Here is an 8,162-nt window from a genome sequence, read left to right as displayed (position 1 = left end):
TGTATCTTGTTGAACTAAATTTTTCTGTTAAACTTTCTTTTGTTCCATCAGCCATTGCCAGATATATGTCCTAAATAATTCGCAATTGTATTCTTAGTATCGCCTGCAGTGACGATTGAATCTTCAACCTCTAGAAGAATGTCATTAGAGCCGAATTTTACTTAAATACAATATTTATTTCACCACGTCTTTGCAGGGACGTAAAATATACAGATGCTGATACTGAGAATATAACTGCAAATTACTTAAATCTTTCTACCCGGTAATAGCTGACGAAACAAGAGCATGCAACCACGGCCACCGAGATATAGAAGGCCTGTTAACTGAAAAATGTCTGCAGGCAAGATTTGTCAAACTGTCACTGTCGGTACTATATGAGGGCATTTTTAAAAAGAGCATTAAAGCATATTGAAATAGAAAAGAAAGGAATACAATTCGATTAATAATGAAACTGAACTTTATTCAATATAAGATATAAATATTATCTATGTAAAATTAAGTAATTTTAACGCAATATACAATCTAATACTGATAAAACTGAATTATGAATTTAAGGAACAGACAATTAAAGAAACATATTAAATACAAACAATTCTTGACCTCTGGGACAAGATCACAGTGTAGTATCTGTCCTGATGCTACACTTCACCTTTTCTGTCCTCGGTTGGTAGAGGAGAAACCTTTATGAATTAGGCAATTTTTTATTTTTGTTGAGTGCCCGTTATTGGGGAGCTGGATTTTCCCCACAAGATTATCTGTTGAAATATTTAAATAACTATTACTTTTAATACAGAAATTATATTTAAAGTTTTAGTTTTCTTTTCTTTTATGTCCATTTTTCCCATGTTTTCCATCAAAATGTGTAAAGTATTTTCACAGTTACATGATTAGGAATCCTATACTCCGCTATTGTTTTCATTTTCATATCAATGCAGAATACATGAATACGGAAATGAAGTTCACATAACTGAAGAAATCATCTAAAAGACAATCATACCATGATGTGAACATTTGGTTAAAGACTAAGAAAATATAGTAAACATCTACGATATTAAATCAGGGTGGTGGTGAATTTAAGAGGGGGCATTATTATTATTATTATTATTATTATTATTATTATTATTATTATTATTATTATTATTATCATTATTATTATTATCATTATTATTATTATTATTATTATTATTATTATTATTATTATTATTATTATTATTATTTCACTCACTAGGAGTTGTCTCACAGCCCATTATCAATGATCGTTCACTGGCAGTAACTTCTGGTGTTCCCTGGAGACCGAGTGACAACAAGTCTCCCTAGATTTTCGGTTTTCCCCACCTCTTGACTATTCGTGCAGGTGATTGCACGTTATCGCAACAGCCGTTTGCCATTGATTTCACGTTGGCATCGGCTATTGGTGTTTCCTGGGGTTTGGGAGCCAAAATGCATGCCCAAGGTACCAAATTTGAACTGCACACTTCCAGTACAAATCTGGGTAGTACTCTCTCACCTCAGACTTTCCATTTTCTCTGACCCTTCACAACTAGTTGGTGTGGCGCCAGTCGATGTCATCTACACCATTTATTATTATTATTGCTATAATAATAATAATAATAATAATAATAATAATAATAATAATAATAATAATAATAATAATAATAATGGTGCTTGTGCAGTGTGTGCACCACGCTATATTTTAGATAGTATTTCCAAGTTAAATTAAATTTTTATGGTTTCTTTTTTTATTATTAAATTTCAAGGTGAAAATGCAGAATAGTTAGAAAGCCCCCCCCCATGTTAAGAATGGCTTTCTGAATGATAACGTTATTATTTTAGTATGGTGCGTACACTGAACAAGTATCAAAATAAGAACAACAACATTTAATATGTTAACTAAAATTTAATGTACTCTTTATTTTAGTTCATATCAAAACTTTAATTAAAACTGATTAGTTAATGAATTTTTAAGATGAATTTGTGTTCATGTGTCTCAGAAGAGAATAGAGAATTTCCTATTTCATTTCCCATTTCAGTCACGTAAATTATTTACAGATAAAGTGTTGTAAAACAAACAAAAACTTGAACATTTTTAAATATATTTCAAAGAAATAAATTACGCCCGGTGTTAAAATATTGAATTCATCGATCGTTTTAGTTAAAAAAAACCCAAAAAACAAAACCAAAAACAAACAAACAAACAAAACAAAACAACAAGAACAAGAACAACAAAATTGTCGTGGAAAATGCTTTAAAATATTTGGAAGCATTCAATGAAAAATTTTATTTATTATTAAAAGTACAGACTGAAAAATATTTTCATATCAAAATTGTTTGTTTTGCAGTTTAAATAAATAAAATGAAATATTCGACTTTCTTCGATAGACATCTGAGAAAACAACTTACTGCTATATTTTGTTAGATTAAAATTATCCCTGGCAATGTGCAATTAAATAATTATCCAAATGAAGAATTATTCTTTCTTCACAGCCATTCTCTAAGCCAACGAAAAATATTTTTTATGCCTGCTAGCATGGCCACGTGGTTGAAAACAACTAGCCGTAGGCAGCTTTTACCTACATGTCACTTTGGAAATGACGTCACTCGTTCAGGTACACCGGCCTCCTTCTATATCTCGGTGGCCGTGATGAAACCTCCATGGATTAAATAAAGGATTCCATTCGAAATTAAATACCGATTTCTGAATTTGTCATAAAGACTCCCAGGTTCGAAAAAAATACCTGAAGAAAGTCGGAGGTTAGATAGGCCGAAACGTTGTGTGAATAACACTCAAAATGAGGACAGTAATCTAAATAATCCAATAATACTGACGTACTAATTAAAAAAAAGAATCTTTTTTTCTATTTAATACGTTATAGTAACGTAATAATTACATGAAAATCTGGTAAAGAGAATGTGCTGTTTTACGTTTATTGGAAAAATGGAACGGAAATTTAAATTTCGTTCCGTTTTAATCTTTTTTTTTATTATGCCCCCCCCCAAATAAAACGAAAGTAATCGGAAGAATAACATTCAACAATCCTACTTTATATATATATATATATATATATATATATATATATATATATATATAAAACGAAAGATTTTTTTAATAAAAATAAAATTTTATCAACAAAAACGAAATATTTTAATTTTAAAATAAAATAAGTCAATTTGGCATACCTTTTTGGTATTTTTTTTTTTACATAAGTCCAACTTACCGTTCACATTGGAAATGTCGACTTTTATAGGTTTTCAGAAATGCTTACAACGATTAAACACTCCAACCCGTCCATGTTAAGAACGACCTTCGGAATGGACACCCCCTCCGACCTCCCTATGTTGAGAACGGCTTTTGGAACAGACATCCCAACCTTGTCAACATACTCGAAAACCTATAAAGCTGACATGTTGAATGTGAACGATGAGTTTTTTTTTTATTTACACAGGAATCACCACCTATCAAGGCCCGGAGGCCACTCGAGAATAAGAGTTAATGGGTAAACATTAGACAATGTGATTATAGCGTTTTTAACATAAGTAGTGGAATTTTTGTAAGTTGGATTACATAGGGAGACGGTTCATAAAGAACTTATTTACCTTGGACTTAAAGAAAATCGTAGTCAGCTGGGAAGCAAGCCAACGGAAGAGATTTCCACAGGCGTGCAGTTCTAGGAAAGAAGCTCCGCTCATGGAGTCTGCATTTAGGTTTAGGCACAGATAAAGAGTGTGGGAAACTATTAGTAGTGGTTCTGGCTAGACGAGTGTTTTTCCTGAAAGTTTGGCGAGGGGGACCATAGATTGAAGCTCAGACGAGCACTTGCCATGGAAATAATGATAAAGCAGAGACAGGCTCGCAACGTCTCTTCTGTGGGAGAGAGGTTGCAGGGAAGAGAAAAGGGCATCCACCACGAAGCTACTAAGTCTATTTTGAACTCTGTCAAGGCGGGATAAGCTGCTTCTAGCAGCTCCATCCCAGATGTGGCAACAGTAATCCATCATTGGCCGTACCTGGCTTTTATATAGGTAGAGAATTGTATCAGGAGTGAGATATCTACAGGAGCGGTAGAAGGATTCTACCATTTTCCCAGTGACCTGGGCAATGGATTTGATATACGTGTTCCATTTCAGATCGGGAGTAACGGTCAAGTCCAGAAGCTTATCAAAACATGAAGCCTGCCCAAGACGAGAGTCATTCATTTCAATTGATGCCAGATGGGATACAGAGCGTTGATGATGTAAGGATAGAAGCTTGGTTTTAATGTAAAAATGTATAGAATTTAAAACGGAACGAAATTGTAATTTCCGTTCCATTTTTACAAGAACTGTAAAACAGCGCATTCTCCGCAAGTTTCACTGAAAATCTTCACCCTCCTCTAATTTGAACCTGTACCTTGCTTTAACTTGCGTATCTTTTTTTGTGAGTTTTACTTCAATTAATTATTTTGTTTTGTAAAGAAAACAGTAGGAAATTAATCGTAATTGATAAAAGTAAATTACTTACTAATCTTTTTTATGGATATCGCTCCAGACTTGGCATGAATACACTTGGTGTCAGGAGCATAAGAAAACAAATTACAAAGTTAAAAACTAATCAATGATCAATGATAAAATTTATATGTGTAGAGTCCCACCCAGAAAACAGCAATTCTTCCACCTTTGCCAGAAACATCACTCATGGAATGTGAGGATTAAAGGATAAAATAAGAAAAGCGTGAATTAAAAGGCTGCTGAAAGTAAACCCAAAATCTAATTTTTACTCTTCTGGGGCAATGCCAGATAGCGCTGTCAGTTATTGATACATCGCACGTAACAATATGAAAGGAGGAGACAATATCCTCTTCCTTTGAATTTCTGTCACAGATTAGGTTGCACTTTACAGCAATGATGATGAAAGAAATTTTTGACAGCAGAAATAGCTGTCATGTTTGATTTATGTAAAATGCTGGGAGAAAAGCCATCTTCATCTTACATATTTATGACATCTGTGCGATAATAAAGATGTTCAAAGTAATATTTTACAAGCAAACTAACGAATGGCTAGGCCATATAACTCTGTTATGAATTCTCTATAAGAGGTTTGTCTGAAAAATAATGGGACTGTGTGAGCTATGTGAGTCAAAAATGGATGAGCTGATTGTAATATTATCCAACATCTACATGTCGGATAATATTATAATCCACTAAAAGTAAGTAAGTTGTAAAAGAAGTAAGTGGCTGGTTAATTTTAATGCATCTAATACCAAGATTCTATCTATCCACTACCAACGCTTTGATCTCCACTTGAACCCCAACTGGAATCAATGGCAATTATCTTGAGGAACCACCTTGTTTCGACAAGCTTCTGGGTCTGACCTGAAATGGAAGATTTACATCGAATCTATTGCCAAGGTTACTGGAAAAATGGTTGGATTATTCTACCGTTCTAGAGGGTATCTCACTCCTGACACATTCCTCTAACTTTACAAAAGCCAAATCCGTCTTAAAATGGAGTACTGTCACCATATCTGGGGAAGAGCATCTCGGAGCACCTTTCCTGCCTTAACAGGGTTCAAAACCAGCTTTGAAACCTAGTATGGGATGTCTTATTCTCCTCCTCCTTGCAATCTGTTTCTCACAGAAAAGACATCACGTGTCCACCTTTACTCTATCATTATTGTCATGGCAAATGCTTGATTGAGCTTCAATCTATGCCCCCCCTCTGCAAGACTTTCGCAGCAAGCACTCATCTAATTACAACCATTGTCAACAATTTACCCCACTCTCTATTTGTGCTTAAAACTAAGTGCAAATTCCATGAACAAAACTTCTTTCCTAGAACTGCTCGCCTGTGGAACTCTGTGCCGTCGGCCTTCTTTCTAGCTGATTACAGCATGATCATTTCAAGTCCAATGTAAACAAGTTCTTGTTAGCCATTTTCTTTTTATAATCAAATTCTACCCAACTTCCACCACCACTGATCACTGCGCTGTTGTCTTACTGACCACCTTACAGTAATTAACCTTTATCCTCGAGCGGCCTTCAGGTCTTGATAAGGCGATGTAGAAGAATTAGTCAGGAGGGAATTCAGAAAGTCTCTAAATTCCGTCTGATCACCTGGGTGGATCACTTTTAGTTTCAAAGCCTGCAGACTACTACAAAGTTGTGATCCTTCATGATCCGAAAAACCTCAGAATTTCTGAAGTCAACCCTAATACAATGGCTAACAGTAGCAAACTCAATCGCAGCACCTCACATAAGGAGAGAAAAGGTAATTTAAAAATGGATTCAAAACGTCGAGGAGGACACTAAGGACTTACCAATCAAACAAATTTTAAAAGATGCCTCAGATACCTCCAGGCTTAAGTCCCAAAAGGCCTTCTACAACTCAAAAATCAAAAAAAAAATTTCTTATCGGAAAACAGGATTTCCTTCCACCTCTCAACGTTCTGTGTTTGGAATTTATGACCAAATCTTAAGCGATCCACTTTGTGACATGAAAGCAGGCGAGGAATTTGTTTACACCTTTTATTTACCATGCCTTTGTGTCGTAAATGTTATTCTGATGGTTACTGGACATGCAACCAGCATCTGTGACCGCCTTAATTTGACTAGAAAAATGTCCCCTGGCTTTAACAACAACCTGTCTTATTCTCCTACTCGATGCAGGAGAAATTTTGGGGGGCATACCAGTGGATTTTGCTTTTCCATAATTCTCATTGTTCTTTAGAAAATTCCAAATCACAGTTTTACTGCGATTTACCTTAGCTGCAATTGCTTGCTGTGACAAACCTTGCTTATGAAAATCTAAAATTCAAGCATGCTCAACTTTAGGCATGGTGGCACCTTTACACAGTGATTGCTAATCTGTAACTGAACTAACAGACAATTTTTACCCCTGGTCTTATAATTTTGATCAAGTGTAAAATGCCTCATTTTATAAACATGTAAATTTCTGAATGTTTGGAATGTAGCTTTTTTTCCCCATAACCTTTTAGACTGTAATATTGTAACCTTAATTGATAGGAGTTTAGAATCTTTAAAAAATGTTTCTTTTTAAAGATTTTCAAGTGATCTTGTTACAGAGAGAGAGAGAGAGAGAGAGAGAGAGAGATAGATAGAGAGAGAGAGAGAGAGAGAGAGAGAGAGAGAGAGAGAGAGAGAGAGAGAGAGGTGAGTAAACGTGGAGGTAGACACGTTTACCAGAACCGAAGGTCAGCTGACCAGATTACGTATATGTGACGTGGTCAGGTTGGCTAGATCTGTGAGATTTGATTTGGGCTTTGAAGAAGACAGACGGCTTTCCGTTGTCTCCCCCTCTTAACTGGGGAGGGGGGAGACGAACGCTGACATGTATAGAAGAAGAACCCACACAGGCCGATTTCACTTCCACCTCCTGCAGGACCTCTGGGGAAAGTGAAATAAAAACTATAAAACCCATTCATCATCTTGGAGTGATAAATCTTCGTCAAACAGGTATCAAGTCTCCCTCCAGGATGAGAAATTTCCAGATGGTCCAACATCGAAGAAGCAGAGGTAGGTTCTGAAAATACATGTCACACACACGATTCCCTTTATGATAATCAAACACACAACCATTTATATTAGAGACAATCATACGCACACGGAATCCTTTTTATGTTATACACAAAACGTAAATGGCGCCCCTAAATGAAGAACCCTATGTAACAAAAGTTCAATTTGGTGCCCCTCTAAGATAACCTCGATGATAACGAATATATAACAATCTTAACTTTTTGATTTGGAGTGTATATATTTAAAAAAAACAAAAACTTTTGAGATCACGACTATATATTGGGTATAATATAATAATCAATAAGGAATTGGCTCTATAATAATACATACAAAATTTACATAAATTAAGATATCATATTTAGGTATTTATTTGCTTCCCCACAAAAGTAAATGTAAAACAAGGGCAAAAAGGGGGCACCCTGGCAGTATCGAAAAAAAAATAGCAATTGTCTTAGTATGAAGGGTTTCCCCCTACATTGGCCAAGGACCAATTAACTTAATTTAAGTGAAGCATTAGAACAGATACTACACTTTGATATATCAAATTTTTTATTCACAAAAAAAAATACAGATGTGAAAATGAACAAAAAATTCAGGCACAGGGCCAACTAAAAAAGAAGTGGAGAAAGGCCAAGAAAGAAAAAAAGGTGAGC

General features: G+C 35.1%; 1 protein-coding gene across 2 annotated transcripts in view; it reads left to right on the top strand.

The window, feature by feature from the left end:
* The window catches only part of LOC145279776 (solute carrier organic anion transporter family member 5A1-like), a 382,142-nt gene that overhangs the window by 257,002 nt on the left and 116,978 nt on the right, over positions 1 to 8,162 (top strand). The window lies entirely within an intron of this gene.

This window comes from Euprymna scolopes, chromosome 7 (assembly GCF_053919585.1).
Source record: "Euprymna scolopes isolate OS-2025 chromosome 7, ASM5391958v1, whole genome shotgun sequence".
Classification (NCBI taxonomy): Eukaryota; Metazoa; Mollusca; class Cephalopoda; order Sepiida; family Sepiolidae; genus Euprymna; species Euprymna scolopes.
The sequence above is the reverse complement of the archived record's forward strand: the minus strand, read 5'-3'. Positions and strand labels throughout refer to the sequence as shown.